Raw genomic sequence first — 26,747 nt, forward strand, 5'->3', positions numbered from 1 at the left:
TAAATAATAATTCAGTTGGTAATACAAATACATACGAAAGCATGACTATTCCTTTCGCATGACTACGGTAAAGCATGTGCAAACTAGGCCATATTGTTTATTTTTTCGTAGTTGAAAGCCGTACGATTTGCTATTATTTATTGGTCTGTGGAGGATAGTTGTCTCATTTGTAATCATACCACATCTCCTTCTTTTTATATCAGTATTACTCACTTTTGACAGGTGAAACAACTGAAATTAGAAAACATATATTATCATAATTGTCGTTTTTTTTATATGTAATTGATTTGGCATAAGTAATTGGTTGATATATTCAAAAACAACTTTAACTGTTCTGATCGGACATTCTAGATATCTACACAGTTATATAAATTGTAACATAGCGAGGAGAGCATCGGTAGGATACGCGGGTAGGTTAATGTTGTATTCTCAAAATACTTAAATGTCGCTTTGTTAGTATGTTGAAGATGTGAACTATCATTTTCAGATAGAACATTCACAAAATAATCAAGTGGTAAGCACGTTACATTTAAAAGCTATTGATAACAGTGAAAACAGAAAACTCGAAAGAGATAGCGTGATGACAGTGTTGTTTTTTCTAAACATTGTTATCTCATGTATCTATAGATAACTTAGGTACAAAAGTAATGTAAACGTCTATCCGCCTCTTAGAATAAGAAGACTAAGTAAATAAACTAAGATGTTCGTAAAATATTGTTATTCAGCATTTTATACATTCCTAGGACTTGCAAATCCATCATGTCTACACTCTAGCACTTCTCGGTTGAAGTTGACCTGTTGAACAAGTGTTCCCGAACAACATGGCATACAAACGCAAAAGCGACTTTTAAAGGGAAGTAATATTATGAAAACAAATCAAACTTCATAAACGGGGAACTGTTGTTGATCTTCACTTAGTATTTTTGTTGTTGTATTTTTTCATAATGAAATGATAAGATAAAAGAAAAAAAGTATTAAACATTACTTTCATATGTTGATAATGAGAAAGTCATATGTATTTGAATTTAGGACAAAACAATATTTTTAAACCGTTAACTCCCGTTAGCCCTACATATATAGACCATGAATGTCTACTGGTACGCAACTGACTCAGATAAGTGTTCGATATCAAATGTTTCATCACATACGCAAAGTAGTTGATAGCTTTATAATCTTTATTGTTGTAAAACTTTATGTACTTTATCACTTCCATAATTGGTGCATTAACGGAGATCTATCGTAAAAAATATAGGGCGTTTGTGTAAACAGATTGTTCGAAACCAATTGTACGCATATCTTTTACCTAATACTGCCAGAATGAGACTAGTTCATCGCTGACCAATGTCAATGTGAACTTCATTTACTGATTGAAACCATAGTTTGTCAATGTGAAATTTTATAAGTTTACAAAGTACCTAGATATATACTAGGTTTTGTATGTAGTATAATTGCAGAATTTGGAAAATTTCTTCACGTGCGCACATGTATATAACGCAGAATGTTTTGTAGTAATATGATGTATGTTAATTCTCTTAAAAAGGATCTTTAATCGTGTTTGATATCGAACAAGATGTATGGAATTCTCAATTGTGGATTGCCCCGATATCCATTTGTAAATAAATTATCATAAAGACAGGATCATAACAAATTATGCTTGTTCTGCAAGCATAGGTCCTACAAGATCGGTCGATCGAGATTGTGGGAGAAAGTTATGTCCCTTGATAATTCAATAGATGTTAGATGGGCTGAAATGTTGCCTTCGAACAAGCAATCTTCAGAGTGTGTAAGCAGAGATAGTTTAATCGTTATGAATGAAACTGTGTACATAAATGTAAGCTGTACTTATCTGTTTGATACTTGTCACTTACTAGCTGAAAAAAAAGGAAACCAATAAATGAATACTAGTAGCAAAATGCAAAAGACAAACAATGACTTATTGTATAAAGAAATTATAGCCAAGTTAATTGAATTAGTTGTAATTTTAATCCTTTTAGAAGAATATAGTATGGTAACAAACGTTATGTTCGATTGAATAACATGTATAATTTATAACAAAAATACAGAACAAACTAGATGCGTGCCATTTTTAGCATTAGAACTTTTCAAAGTCCAAAGCCCGTAATTTCGGAAAATATCAGCGGAGCCGAACCTAAAGGTAATTCGGTATAACTGTTATTTTGACGAAAATTGCAAAGTCCAAAAACCCGCTATTTGTCAAAAATCAGCGAGGCAGAACCAAACATAAATTCGATCTATAACACTTCATAGTAAACACACATACTACAAATTAGCTAAATATGTGAAGGCGTTTAGAAAAAAGTCCCCATAACTGTTCGTTGAGGAATGACAGAAAGACATAATGACAGAATGGCGGAATAGCAAAATAGCAGAATGACAGAGTGACGGCATGACGGAATGACAGAATGACAGAATGACGGAATGACAGAATGACAGAATGACAGAAAAGGGTAAAACTATATGGGCCGACTTAAGTAGGCAGGGCCATACAAATATAATAATTTACTCCCGATAATATAGAAATTTGAAGTATTCTTGAAATAATTTTGGTTTTTAATTCTTTGTTAATAGAAACAATGGTAAACCAATTATGGTCTAAAACAGTCATTATGATCTAAAAAGCTCTTAAAAGACTAACCTTTGATTGAGTTAAGCTATTTCAGTTGATATTTTTTAGTGTATCATTCTATGTTGTGATATTACACTTTTGTTTCAGATTGGTACCATTAAAACGTTTAAACCCGCTGCATTTGTTTGCACCTGTCCTAAGTCAGGAATCTGATGTTCAGTAGTTGTCGTTTGTTGATGTGGTTCATAAGTGTTTCTCGTTTCTCGTTTTTTATATAGATTAGACCGTTTGTTTTCCCGTTTGAATGGTTTTACACTAGTAATTTTTGGGGCCCTTTATAGCTTACTGTTCGGTGTGAGCCAAGGCTCCGTGTTGAAGACCGTACTGTGACCTATAATGGTTTGACTTGGATGGAGAGTTGTCTCATTGGCACTCATACCACATCTTCTTATATCTATAAACAACATAATATAGAGTCATTTTCTGACTTTCTGTTATTTTTCGGACTTATCTATAGCGATCACTGCAGTACTGTTCAGACAGTTTGCTTGCAGTCAATTAAGATCTGTTCAGTCTATGATATTTATCTGAACACATCAACAACATACTGAATTGTCTCAAAAGCTACCGAATAGTACTAAACTGACTGCTAATTGTCTGAACGATACTAGATTTATCTCCATTGATTAGTCTGAAAATTGACTTAAAGACTTAACTTATTGTTCAGACTAGAATTAAGTTACTAGTTAAAGAAGTCAATGTTGCCAAAATAACAGTAATTCGAATAAATGTGTAACTTATAATAAAACATGAGGACTTTTAGGGTTTACAACTATACACTTTGCGTTTTCTTATTACGAGTCAAGCTTAATGTATGGATCAAAAAGTAAATGTCATTTACATAGTTTATGTTTTATGACTTATATTTTACGCATATTTTCCATGTTATTATTTGAATATGTTATATCCACATGACGTTATGATCAATTTTAAATAGTTTGTCTCTGAAAGATAAAACCAGTTTTTTTTATCCTAAGTATCCAATAGCTCAGAAGACATTAATTAACATACGGTACGCCAAGTGATAGGATATGATTGTGTGCTTGTACAAATAATTGACTTTATTTATACAGAGTTTTGAATCAGAGATGTTTAAAACTAAACTATCAATCCTTTATACGTGTACTAAGGCTGTCAAATGTCATGTATTGAGTATAAAGATAATCACTACAAAGCTTTTAGCAATACCTAAATAAACAAGAAGTTCGGCAATCAATTACTTTAAATTGGACGATTATTTCAGTCGTATACAACATATTACTTTATCCATCAAAGACAGGACCGACTTGAACTGTTGAAGATTGACAAAATATCAAGTAACTTATGCTTAGAGGACAATATGCCAATGTTGACAACGATACCATTACTTGGGTACAAAGGTAAAAGACAGTTAGAGTTTACCCATGCATTTATGTTAGCAAAAAAAAAATGAATATTCAAGGATAACATGCTATGTTTATACTGACAATCAGAAATAAACATCAAAGTCTATAAATGTTGAAGAGTGTACAATAGTTTGTCAATGTAATAGAATATCCCAACACTACATTATGCCATTATGCATACCATTACAGACTATTGTTTGGTAACAAAGGCATTCAGAGTTTTAACAGAAGCTTATTTTCGACAATTGAATCGCATGATATTTAAGGCAATCAACCTTACAGCGCAGAATATAAATATCGAGAATTGTCTAAATATTGAGGTAAACAACAAAGGAGCGTCAATCTAGAAGATTAGTAGATTACCCGTGTGTTCACGTATTGATTAGTCCATGGAGTTTTTAATACATTTTAATTTCCCATCGATGTGTGATGGATTGTTTTCATTTAACATAACATGAAAGAGTTTCGAGGATAGTCAATTGATTACCAATTCTGTTCGATGCATTGATTGAAATCATATCACACAAAAGGTGACGATCCAATAAATGACATATGTATATGTATTAGATACAATACAAAGGTAGCAAAGAAACAGGCCGGTAACAACCGTTGCCGGATAGTTTTTCTGCACGAGTAGTCAGTTGAAGGTCCGAGGCGATAGACGAGGACTATGACCTGACTACAAGTGCAGAAGAACTATACGGCAGTTTGTTTCCGGCCTGTTTTTTTTTTTGTTACCTTTGTTTTGTATCTGAATTGTACGACGTTTCAAGAAAGAAGTAGTACATTTTGCATTTAGAAGAGGTAGCAAAATTAAACAGATTAGAAATTTAAATGACCATATATCAATTAATGTAAGTTAGAGTTTAAACACACTTTTTTTTCACTTCCCTTCAGCTGAGAGTTTTTTCTCAAGAAATTCAAGAATCTAATGTGTTATAAAAAAGAACCATGTCAAGTAAAAGGTGAATGTCGAACACGTTTGAGACTTTTTAAAATGCAACTTCGCAAGTAAGTAATGTATGAAAAACATTTCAGAGGTAAGCAAGCTAACATTTGATTTTTATTTGGGGAAAAAGGAAAAAGTGGGTTAAAATAAACTTAAATTAAACAGGCTTGATCCTTTTTTTGTTGAAAAAATGCAGGATGTGCCATGCCATTCCCCCATTCCCCCTTAAAAAACAAAAAAAAGTCGTACGTTTGCTCCCAAATATATGAATTCAATATATATGAATTAAATATATATGAATTCAACAACAATATAAATGTATAAAAAGAATGAATTTCCTATTTAATTAGTGAATGAAATGTTATGAAAAAATGGATGTTGTCTTGTTATAAGATATATATATATATATAGGCATATATTTTGGATTGTTTATTAAATGTTCATGCCTATAGGTTTTTATATGTCTCTAATAGTGTTGATCAAGATTAGACACGTGTCACAATATGATCCAATCGCAGCTTACCGTCCAAAATTGGTGACATAAGTTGAATGATTTTCTTCAAAATGTGCTATCTATTTGAACATGTATTACACGGACACTTTTTATTTATAGGATCAATCGTGCATTAGTGAGTTGATAGGGATTTTATCTTTTGATTAGATTTGATTTTTTTTTTTATATATATTTCCTGGTTTTTTTATTGAAATATAAACGTTGGCACCAGCATTTCTTTACTTTCAGCATTGTCCAGAATACTATCCATGTCCATATATTGAAAACAAAATACATTAACGAACAGATCATTTAGCTTCAAAAGGGTTGTATGTTTTTTTTTTTCTGAGTAAGAAAATTATTTCGTTTTTCAATTCTATCACCCAAATATTTTTTTTTCGAAATTATCACTATTATATACGGTCTTCGGAAAATCAGGAATCAGAACATTATTTTGTCATCTGCTTGACCACAATATATTTTTTTCTCATAAAATTGGGGATCAGAATATGTTTTTAGGAAAAAACTATAACCCCACATTTCGAAGTTAAATGGTCAATCAATTAGTGTACTGATATGAATAGTTATATACTGGAATTGTTTGAAAAAAATATAGTTATTGATTCCAACGTAAATTTTTAATAAAAAAGACAGGAAATATGTCGGTGAAACAAACAGTTCAAATATAATTTTGAAGTTTAAAGTGCTCATGAACTCACTGATCATGCACGAGTGATTCTATTCATAAAAGGTGTCCGTGTAACAACTAAAAAGTGTCCGTGTATCATCTAAAAAGTGTCCGTGTAACACCCGTTAATGTACTGTTTTTCTATAGCTCTGCTGGGGCCAAAGTCGTACAAAAAAGATATGATGTACAAAAAGTAATAAGAAATAAATACAGTTCATTATTTCTGTTAAAAGGAAGTCATAGTTGCACTTGTTGTTAGCACATACAAAAGTTTATGTTTCTTTATTGGAGAATTTCTGATATTGTTCACATTTTCTTAAGAAATAACTCATTCAAATTCATTTAAAATGACTGACTGCAAAACAGTGCATTCATTTTGTCACGGTAATTATCAAAATGAATCAGTCAGTTAAGCTAAATAAGCTTGTATCGATCAACGATGAATCACTGATCAGACAGGTTCATGTCACCGATCATTCAACAATCAGACAGGTAACGTCAAACAGTAACGTCTAAGGTTGCTGCAGGTACTGCAGATATGACATCGAACATTTTGTCTTGCAACATGTAAAGATCGAACTCTACTAACAACGTTATATGGTTATGTCATTCATTGTCTACATATTTATAAGTTATACTTATCTGTTAGATGCTTGACACTTACGGGCTGAAAATGCAGACAATGGAATTCAAAATACGATTGGGAAATGACGTTTTGAAACTACTGTGCAATTGATTGAATAAATGGTTAAATTATAGCAGACTATTTTAATATGAGAGACATATGTTTGTCAGATTATGGAGCATTATATATATTTTTAGTCATTCCAGAAGTTTTTATATACAATGTGTTAGGGTTTCTGAAATAACAGAACTATTCAATTTTTATAGTGTCTGTGCTGTCTTCATGTTATATAAAATGCAAATGCAACTTCTTTTTCTGACAATATTGATTTGTCCTTTATAATAAAAAATGTGAAACTCCCTTTTGTGTGTGTTGTGTGATATTTAGTTATATGTGCGTATTAAAGTGTGTTTTCCAGTCAATTAACTCTCACTGCTATACCTTCATCAAGTTTGAATCAATTTAAAACATGTTATCTATACAAGGTGTTTGGGTTTTGCGCAATACCCTATGCATTGGATTCTAAACATTTCTTTCAGATTCGATATCGCATTGAACGTTACTATGATATGTTTTGTCCCTTTTTCCACTGTTTTCAATAATAATAGACAAAAGGTTGTTGTTGAACATATTTTGAAATTCCCATATATACATTTTAATTATTGTCGAATTGTCACCGGTTTAATTTGAACCACACTTTATTAAACTCATGCCTTATTGACCAATGATTTAAGTTATATTGACTCATATAGTGAGATGTTAAATGAAAAGCTTTCAAATCAAATCTTTTTATCTATGAATTAATGAAGGAAACGTTTTACACAATTTGAGGTTTCTGACTTAAACATTGTTCACATTGCACCCCCCCCCCCCCCCCCCCCCCCCCCACCACCACACACACACAAAAACACATTATAAAAAAATTAGTCTTCAATTTTTTTAATATTGTATACCGTGGCTAATGTGAAACTGAAACATATTTTTCAAAGGCATTACATTTTGTTTCAATAAAAAATGTTTTGTTTGATTAATGTTGATACAAAATGACTGTAAACGTTAAAAAACAGTGTACACTAAATGTATAGTAATGACGACCGTCTTTATATTACCCTCTCCTTCAAAAACTGTTATTTAATTAAAATACCGAATTGACATATGTAGTTTTTCATTCAGTCTGACATTTTACATAAATATTTCAAAACTTGTATGTTGTTTCATATAATTGCGTGTGCATGTTATTAACATGGTATATATGTGTGCGTGTGTGCATGTGTCTGTGTGTTTCAATTTAATTTTTTTTTCTTTTTAAAGCTAACTCTGTACATATTTTACAAAAAAGATTAAATTAAAAAAATAGTCTTTACTTAATTAGAACAATGCAGTCACTAATAATGTAGGTATATTTGTTATGCATAATCATCTTTTTTTTATGTAATATCTAAAAGAGTTTAACAAACAATAGAAAATGTATAAACCAAATGTGTGCATAGAATTGAGATAGATAATTGTATGATATCTTCTTTAAAAGCACTTGATTAAAACTTTGCTATATAAAACTTATCAATGAAAGCATGGCAATGATACCTATATCATTTATAGTTTTTTTACTGATCCAGGCTAACATCTTACATGGATCTACACGAATGGTTCAATGTAGTTGTGTGTTTATTTACTTAGAATTGTATCATTTTTTTCAATACAATAAAGACAACCTTTACAAAAATCGTTATTTATCATCTTTTCCTTCTACATTTCATATACAAATAAAATTTACTTATCTGTATGGTACATAACACTTACCAAGTACTGAAAAATAACCAAAAATTCAAGATTAATATTCACGCCAATCACGATACAGAAAGTAATAATTTGAAAATCTGTAATTCAAACTATAATCAGAATATTGTTTGGAGTGCTTGAATTTCTTTGAATGCAACCCGTGTTTTTTTACGAGGTGGAAACTGTTAAGAAGAGGTAAATATATCCAGTTAAAACGGCACGTCAGAAATCATACAGAATATTATTCGTATGCGAAAACTATAAGTAGCACTTATGTACATATAGACATTCAAACTCCGATAGGAACTCCCTTTTCGGATAAATTGTGCCACTTTTTCTATGAAGTTTCAGAAATATATCCTAAAATGGAAAGTTGATATGCACTACTATTTCATTCAAAGTTCAAAACATATGGCTGTGCGGCATATTTTCAACATTTATATGCCCCGAACTTCTAAGAGTTTAAACTTGTACTAAAATTCTGAACTACCCCTCCCTTCACTTTGGGTCTTCCTCAGACATCATTTTTCGCCGCTACCATGTATATTTATATTCCCAAGTTATGTCTCTATGAGATGAAACATAGAGATCATATCTGGGAACCAGTACGTAAACAAAACAAAATATCTTAGAATATTATATATCTCCCCAAAATAGGCGTGGTTTGTGAAACAGCTGTATTAAATCAGGAATATGACAGTTGTTATCCATTCGTTTGATGTGTATGAGCTTTTGATTTTGCCATTTGCTTAGGGACCTTTCGTTTAGAATTTTACTCGGAGTTCGGTATGTTTGATAATTTACTTTTTACAAAGTGCAACCTACAAGATATGTTGGTTAATTGCACACTCTTTGGGGTGAAGAAATTCAATCGTGTCAAAATCGCTATACATTTGATGAAGTTTGCTTTGTGAGGCTTATCATGCTAATGTGCAAATAAAATACATTATTTTTCTTAGAGTTATATATAAATGACAACAAATATACCATAAAAATACAAAATACAGAGGGTTAGTAATTCCATTGGATTTATATTTGCTATCTTTTACTTGAGACTAGCAATTAGAAAAAAATGTATATTAAAATATAAAATAAAGCAACACAAAATGTTTCAGCAAATCAATTAAATTCATTCCAAAATAATTGATAATTTTAGCATATGTAGTCTGATATTTTACATTGACCAAAAAAAAATGAGATTTGAATATATGTAAGGATGTATAAGTAACTTGTTATAATACAAATAACAGTCAACACATTATTGGTGTAGAATTAGACGTTACTATATTGTAACTGTCAATTAATTGTGTCTGTGCGTGTTTGCAGCTACATTTCTAAATATTTAGAAATGAGGCTAACAGAAACAATGTGTTATTTAAAAATTGCTCAGAACAACACAGTCATTAATTAAGGGTTTTAAGTATTATCATTTGTAATATATTAAAAAATCCTTTTGGATTGCAAGTCTCAAACAAATGATACCAAATATAAATCCCATGGACTCACTTACCTATTGCATATAGTAGTTTTACAGTATATGTGTTGTCATTATAATAAAACTAAAAAAATGTTAATGATTTTTTTTTTTTTTTTTGCACATTTAGCATGTTTTGCTTCACAAAGCAAACTGTGTTACATTCTCCTTCCAAAATTAATTGTTGCTGTCGTGCCTTGTTATCAAGTACGAGTATCGCAATGATTGTCATCATTTGTAGTTTCCCATTCATAATATTTCACATCAATCATTTCGAATCGGTTTTTCACCTCTTAGAAAAGTCGTCTTTATTAATCAATGATTGATATTTTCTCAATTACAATGACACTCATCACTTTATACTGTCTGGTTAATTACACTTACTTTGCACTGAAAAATAACAGAAATACCCTTTCTCAATATCTTATTAAACAAATCACGACACCAAAAAAAAATTATCTCAAAAACATCAATTCATAAATTTTACAAATTATGATAAAAATATTTCATTATGATTGTGTAAATGTTTTTTTTTTTTTTTAATCTCTATTAAAAATTGTTTTCAATTAAAACAGATTCCTATATTTTACAAATTACGATTACAATAATTTAAATATTATGTAGATGTTTTTTTTCTCTTTATTGAAAACTGTTTTCATAGAAAATGACTACATGATTCTGCATTTTTTTCTTAATTGGCAATTTTTTATGGGAGAAAGTAAGTTATGTGATATCATTATGAAATTTGATTAAACTTTCTTTGTAGAGCTTTATGTATTAATGGTACTTCGACTGTTAGAAAAGTTATGTTACAATGAAAAAAAAATTTACTGTAAACACAGCATTCAATAAATAAATAAGTGCATTTGATTGTTTACCTGCTAGTATTTGTTCAAGATCTATCAACCAATATGATGTTGTAGAGTGATGATATATAGCGAAACAAAGTGTTTCCTAATAAAGACATAACATCTTTAAAAAGCGTACGGTGCGAAAATGAGTTTTGTCACAATATTACATGTATTGATTCTTTTTTTATTTCACAAGATAAAAGATATAGTTTGTAATGTAGCCTGACAAGTTAATAAGTAGGAGTTGCTTTTTCTTATGTTTTGTATTTTCAAACATTTACTGTTCTTTGTTCTTTTACAAATAATTACACTTACTACAGAGTACGAAATGATACCCTTATGCTGTTATGTAATGGAGATGATTCTGTTATTATGCTTGTCTTGACTTTTAATTTTTGAAAACGGAATACACATCAGCAAGCATTCTAATGTACGAGTCACAATATACTTATCTGGCTGGTACATGACACTTACTACTGACTGAAAAATAAAAATAAAAACATCAACATCACAAGGAAAAAATGTTCAATATAATACCTAAGATAAAAGTGAACTTATCTTATATGAATTTGGTTAAAAATACTTACCATGAAATTACATTTATGTTATATAGAATATGTTTGCTTTCACAACATATTCTCATCGCAATTAACTAGGTGATTAAAAATACATCCATAAGATGTACTCACCTACGTCATAATTTACCTGTGTACATACAGTAACTTCAGTTTTAATTTTTGCGTTCAAGTGAACGCATGTTTCTCGTCGACAAGGATTTTTAACAGTCTTCTATTGAAAATCCTTATGTTTTATACAAATATTATTTGTTTTAGGAATATCGTTTTACGATTAAATTGATTTACACAGCGCTTTTATCAAGTTTTTTATTTGAGCGTTTCGTCAACATTACAAGTCTGTAACAACGACGACCTAGGAACTAACCTTTGTTTAGCCGCAATTTTCGAACACTTAGTCTGGTGCGAGGAAAGGCAGAACATGTATGTCAAAATCGAACATGTTACATGAGTACTCCGTTTTTAAAAAGAAACGGATGTTAAAATTTTTCTTCCACGCTGACCGAATTTAAGCTGTTTAGAGCAACCTACGTAAGAGTCAAGTGGAAAGTTCGGAAGAGTTGATTGTTTACACGAGACGGAGTAAACACAACACTATATATTACAATCAGAATAGGTATTTTTGACCAGATTTGATTATTTTAATGTGGATATCGTCCTATATGGGAGCGTAGACCACTTTTGTCACTAGAATTAATTAGTGCAAGACATTTGTAAATATCTAAATTCAAAAATGTCACTGTTTATTTCTATTTTTGTTCATTATTAACAAAGAGTACACAAATCCTAGTCGTGTGACTATCTACATGTAGGAGAGTTTTCAAATAGATTGGATGTGATTTATCCCCAAAATTGAGGATATTCACTATTCAATTTTCATAATGACCAGAGAATTATCCAACAAAATTTCTTAAATCTTTGTATGCAGTTGCATGAACAATATTAAATATCTATCATAGAGTTAGTATCTTATGCAAGAATATACTAGACAAAATTGAAATGTGTTTATTAACAGTAGTTTGAATTTTGATTCAATATTGTTTTGTATATTGATATACATCCCATTTACTTTGTTTTGTCAGATCTTTTGTCAATTTGGACAAATGCAAATGAGTGACTTTTAGTTTAACCAAATGACTGGTTTGAAGTCACAAAATTACTACTAAAAGTGTTTTTGGTGGGTATATAGGGAACCATATCAGAATATATGGAATTCAGATACGGTGAACTGAGAGAGAAATGAAATGAGTATTTCTGATTGTGAATCCATTTCTGAAACATTTCTGAAGAACACAAAAGCAAGTTAGTACAAGTGTTTTCTATAAATATAGAACTATATTTGACAAGTTGCATGTTAGTATTTTTGATTGTGAAATAATTTCTGAAACAAATAAAAACAATTGTCAAGAGCAACAGTTCAAGAGTTGTTCAATATGTCAAACTTTTGTTTCTTTAAATTTGATACTGTGCATGGCAGTTTATAATTCAAAATTAGTCGTTGCCTAAAGGTTCACATTTTAGACAGAATACCATTGTGAGATATTAATTAGAAATGTAAAAACAACATTGACACAGATTTTTCATAGTTTGGGAAATTCATTTGTCAGTATTCTTTTTGGCTTATTAGGACAACAGTTTTGGCTTGCTCAACATCCAAATGCTCTGTAGAAGCATTATGATACCATTCGGCATTGGAAAACATGTATATTTAAACATTTCCACTGATTTGTCCATTTCTTTATTTTTACACTAGTATTCTAGTACGAAAAGAAAGATAATGTTTGTTCATTGGTGAACTGGTAGACATGGTATTCAAAGTTTCTACCAATCTTATAGAAATTTCTATCAGATTTTAAAATTTAGTCGGGTAGGAAAATTGTCATGTCATTCCTATAATGCAATACTTCTCTTGGCATCTCTATTTTCATTCTAAATCTATTAGATATTAACAAGAGTAGTATATCTAGAAGAATAAGTACTCAAGGAGACTATAATTTCTAAAAGTTTATAAATTGATCCATATTTAGCATAATCACGAAACAACTTTTGGTTGAGTCTTTATTACATTGTTTTGTTAGTACTGTTTAGGAAAGTGATTTAAAAAGTATATTTTAATTTATTATAATTCTTTGACAATTCAGCAGAAAAGAATTTATTTTGAGAGATATTGATAATGATCAGGTTATCAAAATATGATCACCAATCATATATTCTCTGTTTTTATATTAAAACCATAGAGAAAACAAAGCAAAGATAGAGAAAAGCTAAATGTTGTCAAGTAAACTAAAGTTTAGAAAAACTAATATTTCAAAGTTGAAAAGTACATGATAAAGGCAAGGTGCTTCAAAATCAAATACTAAGGTTTAATTAGTTCTTGTTAATTTGTACAAGCAATTAGAACAACCTATGCACATGCCAAATTAAAATTAAATGCACATTTACTGTTGCAATAATATTACAACACATTTAGCTCATAATGAAGGAGCTTTGATAAAATAATTTCTATACTGGCCTTCAGATTATTTATCCAAGTCTATATTTGCAAAGTTTTATTTTTTACAATCTGCAAAGTTTTGCCATAAAGTTTGGTTGATAGATATAGTTAAACAACTTAGCTTTATTGTGTAATAAATGTAAATTTTGTAGTTTTGATTTCGTCTAATTTCAGTATTTACAAAATTTCGTGGAGTTATTTTCTAACAATTTTGACATAGTTTTTATATGTTTAAATTTGTATATGTCTGAGATAATTTATCCTCCACCAAAATGAGACACTGCTTGCTAATCAGCGAATATTATATTTAATATAAATGTAATTTCATGGTAAGTATATTTAACCAAATTCATATAAAATAGTTATTTTTGAAATCTCAAGAAATATTTTATATGAATTTGTAGGGTTAAATATACTTACCACAATCCGAAACCACCCCTATAATAAATTCAGTTTTTGTTCACACAATTGTAATTATTCAATTAAACGACAAATTAAAACTGAAGTTACTGTATGTACACGGGTAAATTATGACGTAGGTGAGTACATCTTATGGATGTATTTTTAATCACATAGTTAATTGCGATGAGAACATGTTGTGAAAGCAAACATATTCTATATAATATAAATGTAATGTCATGGTAAGTATATTTAACAGTATAAATTCATATAAAATCTATTCTTGAGATTTCAAAAATAACCATTTTACAGTAATTCACAAAATTATCGATTTGAATTGTTTCCATTTGTTATATGTAAACTGTATTTTCTTGCAAATAGTTAATGGGAGCTAATATATCGAGATATTATGTCTTATCATGACATATCTCATAAAGATAAAGAAATGCATGGCTTACATCTTTTCTTGATTTTTTTACACAAGGCACAACTAATAAGACTTTTAGATATGTTAATTGTACATAACGACATGCACTAATTTGTTTATGTTAGAATCAATATCATTTTGATAATGAATTACTTTTAGCCGACTTTTCATACCTTCCCCAAACGCCATTATCCAGAAGAAAAACTTGTGACAAAAGAGATAAGAGAACGTGGATGCCCTGATAATCATTTCAAATTAAGCAAAATAAAATGATCTACATATATCTGTAGCAAACATTTCAGGGGCAAAAACTGACTACCGGAAAAAAGTCCTTGCACAAGACATCCTTGTAACAAAAGATGAACAGGTAAACAACAATGATCTAATCAGTAATTGAACATTTTAGTATTCAGATAAATACTCTGTTATCTTTATTAATTTGTAATTATAATTTTATAAATTTACAAAATTTGTTTTTTAAAAACAAATGCATATTTGTGCGTTGGGTATCTTTCACCAAATACTGATGTAGGATAACTACAGTTTTCACCATGAACACCTCCACTGACATTCGAAAAAGATACATGAACAGTCATGTGCTGTTTTTTTTTTTTTTTTCATTGCTGCATCAACTTAAGTTCGCACAGATTAGTAACATGTACCACTTTTAATTGTGTCCATGACATTGGTGACACTGGCACTTTTGACATACTGCTCCCCTTTGATTAAAGATCTGGAAGTCATATTTTAAAAATCAGTGTCAGGTTTTTTAATCTTCTTTTAACCGAATTAAACTGTCTAGAAGGTGGTGGTATATATATGACCAAAGTCTAAGTTTTGTTGAATCGGATTGATAGGAAATTATTACAAGCCTAAAACAGGGCTAGTGTTAGGTTCTTATTTTTTCTCAGCAGAACTTTCCTTTTTCACTGTCTTATATTTGGTTTTATCCCTGTTGACGCTGAAATCATTATGGACTGCTTTATCGCCGGTTAAAACATCTGTTCATCTGTAATAAATAAGAGTATTTAATACTTTTCTCTAACAATTGAGGGTACTTTCTTCCCTTATTTTTGTAATTTTATATTATTAATGTATTTATTTTAGAGAAAAACAATATTTCCTTTAATTTAACCTAAAAAGAAGTAGAAGTTATTGAAATACCACGTGAGTCCAAAATTGAAAACAAGAGAAGACTTGTCTGTTTATATTAAATTTTTAAAAGTGTAACTATGTCAATAAGAAAGATGAGTCATTGAAAAGTCAACTGTCAAACAGCACCTTCCAATATTTATATCGACTATTTGTTCGTCAGGTGGAAAATGTCAACAAAATGAATAAGCGTTTCGTAACAGGTCACCCACCTTCGTTTTCTAGAAGCTGTCATACTACGGTACTGTAACTATTTCTTTAGTTGGACATTTCCACAGCTTTCAAAATCGTTTAAATGTATTTTTGCCGCAGGAATATATTCATCAGTTAAATTAATTGTCATATAATCGTGAGAGGATGACATTGTTATTTCTGATTTGTTTGCCTCAATTGCGGTCGATTAGCAATGAATATGATTTATCAGTCATGTGACCACATGACTGATAAAAGAGGGGCGAAAGATATCAGAGGGACATTCAAACTCATAAATCGAAAATAAACTGACAACGCCATGGCTAAGAAAGAAAAAGACAAACAGACAAACAATAGAAAACAAAACACAACATAGAAAACTAAAGACTAAGCAACACAAAAATGATAAATGCACATTCAGTTCTAATTTGTGACGTGTCTACACCAATCTGTTGATGATCATCGGTGAAATAAGTACAAAATGTAGTAGCAGTAAATGCCTTGTAATACAACTTGCGATACAAAGTAGCGGAGCTGTTAAAATTACAATATGATTAGAAATGACTTAAATGTGTTGTACTCTAATGTTTTGATTCAGACACTGAAGCCGTCCTTTTTAAGACTGTTTCTTCGAAAAGAAAGTCTACGGACGAAACATTTTTAAATGTATACCTACAAAAAAACATCTGTTTCTTCCATTTGAAGAAAAAAATGCACAAATGCCAAGAAACAGAAACTTTGAAATTAAATATAAAGTTTTCGAATTGAAACATACACAAAAGCATGTTGTTGGGTATAAGATCTCAGAAGACTGTTGTATCTTGGCATTTGAATTCAGTAAACGGAATGACGAAATGACGAAAATAGAATAACGATTACAAAAAAAAAAAAAAAAACAAAAAAACCAGATCAAAACAGTTAACCTATAATGGTTTACTTTTATAAATTTTGACTTGGATGGAGAGGTGTCTCATTGGCACTCATACCACATCTTCTTTCATATATAAGTCTATGCTAGCGGCATAATATAATACAAACAGAACAATAATCATTGATACTAAATATTTAATCTTTGAAAGGTATACCTCTTTTTTATGCAAACCATGGATCATACAATAAAATTATGGCTCCTTTACGTTTGGTCAAGTCCCTAAATTATTATCTACATGTATATAACACATTATGTTCTGTCATTGTTTATTTACTAATTGAAATGTTAACAAGGGTTAGAAATTTGTGCTAACAAAATTCAATTAAAACTATGTTGAATTGATTGTTAAGTACATCGTGCGAGATTATATATGACTGTATTGTACAAAGGTGCGGAAGATACAAACACATTAGTCGGAGACAAACTGACAACGCCGTGACAAAAGAGGGACGAAAGATACCAGAGGGACAGTCAAACTCATAGATCGAAAACAAACTGACAACGTCATGGCCAAAAATAAAAAGACAAACAGACAAATAATAGTACAGATGACACAACATAGAAAACTAAAGACTAAGCAACACGAACCCCACCAAAAACTGGGGGTGATCTCAGGTGCTCTGGAAGGGTAAAAATAGAAACAAAACGACCAAAAGACAAACAACAGTCTACAAAACACAGCATAGAAAGTTAAGACTGTCAAACAACTCCACAAAACAACGGGGGTGATCCCGTGTGCTCCGGAAAGCAAATATATCTTGTTTTGCATGTGGAACCCGTATTATTGCTAATGCAAATACTAATTCGATGAAAAGTTTATTTCATTGATTTCACATTCGATGAAAGAGAACGGGATTGTGGTTATGACATTTTGAACATATAACCAGTCATATATGAAAAAGATATTTCGAAACGTTCAACGAACTCTTTATGGCGTCCGTTCATTTATTAATGGTTTGACTTCAACTTCATCATGTTCACCACTTTTAATCCTTCGTGTACTAACTTCCATGTTAGCAGCAACCTTATACCAATGGAGCTGTTGTTTAAGGTTTTCTGTATCAATACAAATCTGATGGTCTATGGTAACCATTAACCACTCTCATTAGTTAATGTATATTTTCAAAAGGATTCAGTTATTAATATATACTTTAAAACTTTGCATGTTGTTGAAGACTGTACGGATTTTTCATATAACACATATATAACATTTACTCACACATCTGATCTTTTCTCCTTCCTGAAAGATTGAGATTATCAAATTGTCAGTTACGCAAAGAGCTGATTGAATTCAATCGTTTAATTTGTTAGCATTTTATACAAATATAAAAGTATACAAAAAACAAATTGTTTTCTGAAGTTAAATATCTATTTATGAATTGTAATGTGCCTTAACCATTTTTCGAAGTGTTTAAATGTTGATTGCCTCACTATATGGAGAGCTAATTAGAAATTAATTATGATAATAAAATGCTTTCAAAGCGTTCAAAATAATCTAAAGGCTAGTGATGAAATATAATGCAACACTAAAGTTTTATGTATTTTCGCTTTGTCTTTGATTTCTGGAAAGAAAGTTTTTTTGTAATTGTAAATAGTATTCAGAACTTTTAATGATTTTCAAAGCTTGACAATAATGTTTGTCACAAGTTGTTGATAAATAGTTTTTAATAGAACACAACCAATGCGTGAAATATGTCGTAAAAAGATTGGTATCCATGGTTTGATATACTATTGTTTCAGAAAAGGGAGAAGGTTTGGTACCATTAAAACGTTTAATCCCGCTGCAAATGTTTGAACCTGTCCTAAGTCAGGAATCAGATTACAGTAGTTGTCGTCTGTTTATGTAGTTCATACGTGTTTCTCGTTTTTCGTTTTTATATAGATTAGACCGTTGGGTTTTCCGTTTGAATGGTTTTGCACTTGTAATTTGTTGGGGCCCTTTATAGCTTGCTGTTCGGTGTGAGCCAATGCTCCGTGTTGAAGGCCGTACCTTGACCTATAATGGTTTACTTTTATAAATTGTAACTTGGATGGAGAGTTGTCTCATTGGCACTCATACCACATCTTCCTATATCTATTTAAATGCAAATTCATATGCTGTTCCAAAACATTTTCAGTGTATTCAATGATTTATTGATTGGTGTTTTACACTGAAGTCTTTTATTGTCGAACTGCGCATTTAGTGCAAAATGATTGATATCGTTAATGTTATGCTTTTCAGTGGCGGCCAGTTTTTGTTTTTGTGGTGGAAACCAGAGTGCCTGAAGAGAACCACCGATCTTTTTTAGGAAAACTGACAATCCTAATCAATTAAGATGGACGTCGAGCGTGACCTGCCAGGTGCGGGATTCGAATTCACAACCTCAATGTTGACAGGCAAGTGATTCAGTAGTTTGACAACTTAAACCAGTCGGCCACCGTGTTATCTGTATACACTGGTGTTACATTTATACATCTTGTTAACAAACAAAATTGTCAGTGGATTTTGAATGTTTCTGCTTAGAACTTGACATAAACAGTTACTTTTTATTTTCTTAACTCCATGGTTTGTTTTCAAGACATTTAAACATTGTAAATTATTTTCTGGTTTTAACTGATCATTTGAGTCTTCTTTGTGTACATGTTCAGATTTTGCATGATATAATTGATATGTTCCTCATATTATGGACTCATATTTCAGGTTTTGTTTGTTTGTTTGTTTGTTTTTTTTTTTTAACCTCACCTTAAACCTTATTTGTCGTCATTATCATGTTTATATTTTAGTTGTGCATTTTTTATACGTGTGCATGCAAAACAAATTTCTTGGTAGAGGGGTCTAAATACAGCACAAACAACATTTTCCAAAAGACCAAAATTAGTGAAAAAGTATATTTTAACAAAACGCATTTGACTAGCAGGTCGAACAACTGATGTTCTTAAACCCTGCTGACTGCCATTGGCGATTGACAAATAAACGGATCACAAGATGTAACAAAATAGATCTTTTAATTATTTATTACCAAACAGAAAACAATAAACTTGCGGAAAAAATGGTATACCTCAAACACGAGGTGCAAAAATGTGTACACCATATCCGGATTTCGACAATTAATGTCTCTTCAGTGATGATAGGAATCGAAACGATATTTGGAAGGCCATATAATTTACCTCAATTTAGGATAGACTCTTGAATTTTTAAAGAGTCAAAATAGTATGAACGGATCATATAAACCACAAAGCAAAAATAATACAAGCCCAAACGAAAAAATATAAACAAGTCTAAATTGAAAACAACGTTCAAACCTATGATTGCGTTGGATAAAACCCGCAATTTTTATACGTGTGCATGCAAAACAAATTTCTTGGTAGAGGGGTCTAAATACAGAACAAACAACATTTTCCAAAAGACCAAAATGAATGAAAAAGTATATTTTAACAAAACGCATTTGACTAGCAGGTCGAACAACTGATGTTCTTAAACCCTGCTGACTGCCATTGGCGATTGATAAATAAACGGATCACAAGATGTAACAAAATACATCTTTTAATTATTTATTACCAAACAGAAAACAATTAACTTGCGGAAAAGATGGTATACCGCAAACACGAGGTGCAAAAATGTGTACACTATATCCGGATTTCGACAATTAATGTCTCTTTAGTGATGTTAAGAATCGAAACGGTATTTGGAAGGCCATATAATTTACCTCAATTTAGGATAGATTCGTGAAATTTGAAAGAGCCAAAATAGAATGAACAGATCATATAAATCCGAAGGCAAATATAATACAAGTCCAAACGAAAAAATATAAACGTTCAAACCTATGATTGCGTTGGATAAAACCCGCAATTTTTATACGTTTGCATGCAAAACAAATTTCCTGGTAGAGGGGTCTAAATACAGCACAAAAAACATTTTCCAAAAGACCTAAATTAGTGAAAAAGTATATTTTAACAAAACGCATTTGACTAGCAGGTCGAACAACTGATGTTCTTAAACCCTGCTGACTGCCATTGGCGATTGCCAAAATAAATATATATATATACTAAACAAGTCTAAAAGGGTACAACGGCACCAAAAGAATAGTAAAATCATATAGAAATGTCTGATAACTAAGATTCTTTATCAGTAAGTTGTTAAATGATTCTTATCTTGACATGAGGTAGTCGAGCTGAAATAATAATTTTGATCGTCATACAAATTATCACAAATCAATACGCTGGTAATTGTTTTCAATATTGATGGTCAGGAGGAGAAATAAATTCCTTAAAACTATGAAAGTCCTGTACTGAAGACTAAGTTAGAGGAAACAAGTGATGGTAGGGACTCATTCTATGTTTTTTTTTCATTAATGCCCTCCGAGGAAACTGTCTAAACTTTCTTATCCATAAACTTTCCCAAATAAGTCTGTCAACCCTTGACCAACCCTCGTTATGGTCTATAATAGTGATGGTAAGGTTTTTGAGTTCAGCTTTGGCGTGCCAAGGTGATCTCAAATGACGACTTATGGGGAAGTCGGGCTTGCAGTTGTAGTCACTCCGATGACCATTCGTGCGTTTGTTGAATGACTGTTCTGTCTTGCCAACATACTGCTTGCGACATCGACACATACTCGTAACAATCCAACACCCTCGTAAGAAAGATCGTTGACTAATATCTAGACGTTATATATGTTTATATATATATTTACACCATGTCAATATGAATAATATTTAATAACTTACCGACATTTTTTACATCTATAAAGGTATCTACCTTGCTCTATGGGTTGTGTATGCTGTCTTGTTGCTCTATAGTGATAAAAAGGTGAAAACAAAATAATCTGTAGTTGAATTATTATTATGATACCTATATTTTGATAATACGTAATTTAATATTACCTGGAACATTTGTTTTGATTTTTTTATATATATTTAGTATACCACAGATCAGGGGCAAACTTTTCAGAACACACAACAGTTCAGTGTGTTGTTTGTTCTATATGGTGCAAACAACAAATGATTACATCAAAGACTTTACTATATTCATCTTCGTCTTTCTACCAAAGTCTTTAATAAACTAATCATTACTTTACTATACATGCCCTTCAATTTTTCCCTAGTTTTTATGGGAATTAAATTTGCCTGAATATACTGTTCTGGAATAAATGTACTTGTAGCTGTAACTGGATTAGCTACTGTCAGCCATTACCGATTAGTCACCGATCAGCCAAAGATCACCTAGGAGTGAAAATCTTTTCTGCTGTCGGATGATGAATCTGTACATTCGACAGATCGGAATATTACGTCACAACTTTAAATAATTAAAATTAAAAAAAGGATGAAAAATGGCAATAAAACTAGTTACTTTATTTCAGTGCCTTTCTCCTTTCCCTCATACGCGTCGCATCTGACCTCTGTAATTATATATAATCGACCGTCAAACATCAAAATAAACGTATTACGAAGTCTTAGAAGGGGTTATGCAGTATTTCCAAACTGGAACAGAAACATATTGATAGTCTAAAGATTAGACAATGTATTGAGAATTTGAAAATACAACGGAGCCAATCAATAAGCCTATGTCGGGGTACCTTGGTGACAGGATGTACAAAATTAATTCGTGAACATAATGAAATGTTTAGACAATACTGGCACAAGAACATCCTACTCTTGATGAAAAAAATCATTAACAGTAATGCAAAACGCAAGGCGTGATTGAAAATATTAATATTGAATATGGATTGTCAAATTTATCAACATCAACATTTTCTTATATTTTTCAAGCTGTACGTAGATAGACCAATATTAATCAACAGTCACCCATTCAACAGCTAACATCTTTTAAAAGAAATATACTTTGTTTAAATCAAAGTTGAATGTGAATTGTAATGAATGAAAATATTTTTTTAGAACTGTATTATCACGGTTTTTAATCATAAAAAGTACCGAAATTCTTACCAAAATATAAATTAATTGTGTTGCTTACAATGAATTGTGTAATGTGTGTTAAAGATAATGCATATTTAAAGGTTTTTATTGTCGTAGAACACACCGAGGGGTGTCAGGATTGATCAAATGAAAGACCGACCGTAGTGAGGTCTTTCTTTGGGCAATCCTGACACCCGAGGTGTGTTCTACGACAAGAAAAACCTTAAAATATGCATTATCTGACTTATATACCGTCAACAAATTTTTATTTTTTATAAAGATTTGCAGAATTTAGCATCCTATTTTACCAACCACACTAAAGCCCCATTACTATGTAGCAACATTCCACCAGCACGTGTAAAATGAGTATATATCTCCTAGTTGATATAATATTCCAAGGCTGGTAATCTCTTTCATACTTTTCTTGATAGAGGGTTGCTGCTCTCAAAGAAAGCTATTAAACCATGAGTCGAAATTGAAATTATTTCTTCGTAGAATTTACGGACACCATCATGAGTTGATTGACGGTTATGGAATATCCTTTTGACAGATGATGAAAACGAATATGCGTCAATTGTCGCAACTACAATCCCGTCCCCTTATTAGAATTCGGATGTGTACTAACATGAGAACACGACAGGTGCCACATGTGGAGCAGGATCAGCTTTCCCTTCCGGAGCACCTGAGTCCATCCCAAGTTTTGGTGGGGTTCGTGTTGCCCAGTCTCTGGTTTTCTATGTTGTGTTTTGTGCACTGTTGTTTGTCTGTTTGTCTTTTTTTTCAGCCTCGGGGTTGTCAGTTTATTTTTTACTTATGAGTTTGAATGTCCCTTTGGTATCTTTTTCTTTTCTTTTACTTCCTGTTGAAATATTAATCCACCAAATTCACTGATGATATCAACCTTTGTGTACGTGTTGTTCAAACCAGTATGGTACTTCATAAACTAAGATTTCGTTACCTAAAATTTCGTAAGTGAGACAATTGTTGTTGTCTAAACCGTCGAAAAATCAAAAGTTGTGATATTACTGCAAAATAAATTGTAAGAACTTTTAGGAGTTAAGTATCTACATGTGAACGACACCCCTGGTCAAAATACATCTTATCGCAACATTTCTGAAGGCCAAATACTACTGTGTTTATGATTCAATTATATAATTGTTATCATCCTTTTTTGTAAGTATCAATGGACAGAAGAACGAAATTATGATTGTCTAAACGCGCCTAATTCGAGAATGTTGTAGAGGTAAAGGTGATATTTCAAGGTTTGATGTTTGTATATAAGAAACAATATCGTGGAAGGCTTTGTCTGCTAGATATTCAACACATTTGATATTAAGAGAGGTTAAAACATACACAACCTCATGCTTTTAAAAGGGTTAAAAATTCCTGTGATCATTGTTTATTTTAAATTTTAACTGTGCTTCGGAATGCATGAACAAACAGCTTTAATCCCTTCAGATAAATTGTCCAGTTAACGTTAAGCTGGCTCGAACCTTACCTATATGCTCTAGAAGTTACATAAACAGCAACATGCATTTTGTTAAGCAGCAGAAAATCTTACACGATGAAAAACAAAACATTCCCAAACTGTCAGATTATTTGTTGATGGTTTATTGACAAACTAAGAACAAAACAAATATTTCGACTAATTATATTTTTGTGAAAGATACAATATTTAACCTAGGTATTCCACAGTTTTAGTGATAACTGTTCAGCTTTGTATTTTCGTTCTTTCTTGCAGAGTGCAAGTAAATATGAACTGAAAGCTGTTATTTGGATACTATATATAGCAAATATACAACTGATAAATATTTGTTAAACATAAATGTAATTATGTTTTATTGTAAGATTGCATGTATAGGTGAAAGTAGTCTTTCTGAATTAATTAACCTTATCTTAAATGATCCAAACAATTGTCTGATGTCGTTGTCTGTTGAAGATTTAGCCTCGTACTTCACGGTTGGAAACTCAGGAATAGCCTCGATTTTAAGTTTTACAATTTCATCGGTTAAGTTCTTCAAAGCCTGTCTCTTTTTTTCATCGTTTTTAGTTTTGAAAAGTTCCTTGCTTCTGTTATTGAAAATTAGTGCTGCCTTTAAAACATCCTTGTTTTGTGCTATTATCGTTGTCAATTTGTCTCTATCTTTCTTGGATTGATCCTTTAAAGATTCGATCATCTGACTAATATGTTTATCAATCATAGCTTTAAGTTTCCCTCTTCGTCTGTAATAGCTTTGATTACAATATCGACCTTCTCGTCAAATGATGATAATCCCTGCTCAACCTTTTCCATGCTTGAAGATGCATCCTTTATCTTTTGACGTAGTTCTTGATCATTCTTTTCTTTTAGCTCTGAATAGCTGTCCAAAATCTTTGACAACTTATAACCATTGTGTATGTCAGTTACACATGAGCTGCATACTGGAACATTACACGTTTTACAAAGGAAGCTAAAGTCTTCTTTGTGTTCTTTACATTTCGATTTACCTGCCGGAATAACGTCCAAAGCAGACTGAAACACATGACCCTTCGAAATGTTCTGTTTTTTATGAAATATTTTACACTTTTCACAAAAGTATTGTTCACACTCTAAGCAGTAGTGGGATCCTGGAGCATTTTCACAAATCTCACATGTTTTACAAGCTGCCTGTGCCATTTCGTCACTTATCGGTTAAAATGTTTAACACTAAGGTGAGGTAAATAACCAATGACAAAAGCCATTGAAATTCAATTCAATTTTATATAGTGTATGTCTTGCATTTAAAGTGTTAACTGTGAATCATAAAACTTATTTTAAATTTTGGATATAATAAGCACACAGTTTAAATACAATACTTGATGTATTTACTATTGTTCTGTATACTACTACTGTTTTCTTAAGAATTGGTTTAAATGACTGGCTATGGTTAATTATTATTTGATATATAAGAACATGTTAAACATTTTCTTATACAAACTGTATATGTATACAAACACAAATATATTGCAAACATCTGAACCATGATAGTAAGCGGTTTAGAATATCTTGAAAGGTTTTTGAAAGTTTTCAGTATTAGGAATTCAGACTAGTATTTTCATTATTATCTCTTATTCTCTAATAACCTTGTACATTCAAAAATAAGGTTTTTATTCAATCGCATAGAAGTCATCATTTTGCTAAAATGCATATCAGTCTTCATCACCATAAAACCTTGCGAGATATCTAGTTGGTATTAATCGGAGAACGTCTATGTGGGTATTAGACATCGCCAACACCAAGTACTATATTTCAAGATACAATTTGTTTAAAGACAAGTCATTATGTGAAAGAATGACTGATTTAATTCCTTATATTCAATTTTTTTCCGAAATTAATATTATGTTATACTTTAATATTTCAATGGTAACATTTGATATCATTGTTCAATGGATATGTTATTCATGGAGAGGGGCAATACCCAACACTATTATTTGATAAATATAGAATATCAGTCAGAGGTAACATCAATGTACCGATGTGCACATTACATCAAAACTAAACAAATCAAAATATGGTAAAAACTAAAACTGAAGCAAAACCAATTAAGGGGATTGTAATGCATACATCACCCGCCAAACAAATTCACAGTCCGTCAAAATGTTTCTAATCGGGAAAAGGACGCAATTGATAGATTTAATGATAAGAAAATTATTCTGGTATTAAACGATCTAAGTCGTAACCATATCGATTGTGAGTTGAGACACAGAAACAGCGTACTGGTAAAACAATTCGTGATGGTAATCGTAAAACATATGTTATATTAATTTCAGTCGGTCGT

General features: G+C 31.1%; 1 protein-coding gene and 1 long non-coding RNA gene across 3 annotated transcripts in view; both read right to left on the reverse strand.

The window, feature by feature from the left end:
- Positions 1-26,747, reverse strand: part of LOC127731813 (uncharacterized) — a 434,253-nt gene that overhangs the window by 354,178 nt on the left and 53,328 nt on the right. The window lies entirely within an intron of this gene.
- Positions 18,277-25,133, reverse strand: LOC127731632 (uncharacterized). 2 transcript variants are annotated; one of them, XR_007995649.1, is made up of 3 exons: positions 24,841-25,133; positions 21,766-21,831; positions 18,277-18,301 (listed from the first exon to the last, which is right to left on the reverse strand). It is a non-coding gene; the product is annotated as an uncharacterized LOC127731632 (long non-coding RNA). The 2 variants fall into 2 exon arrangements; XR_007995648.1 differs by lacking the exon at positions 24,841-25,133 and adding an exon at positions 22,388-22,443.

Source organism: Mytilus californianus, unplaced genomic scaffold (genome assembly GCF_021869535.1).
Source record: "Mytilus californianus isolate M0D057914Y unplaced genomic scaffold, xbMytCali1.0.p SCAF_20, whole genome shotgun sequence".
NCBI lineage: Eukaryota > Metazoa > Mollusca > Bivalvia > Mytilida > Mytilidae > Mytilus > Mytilus californianus.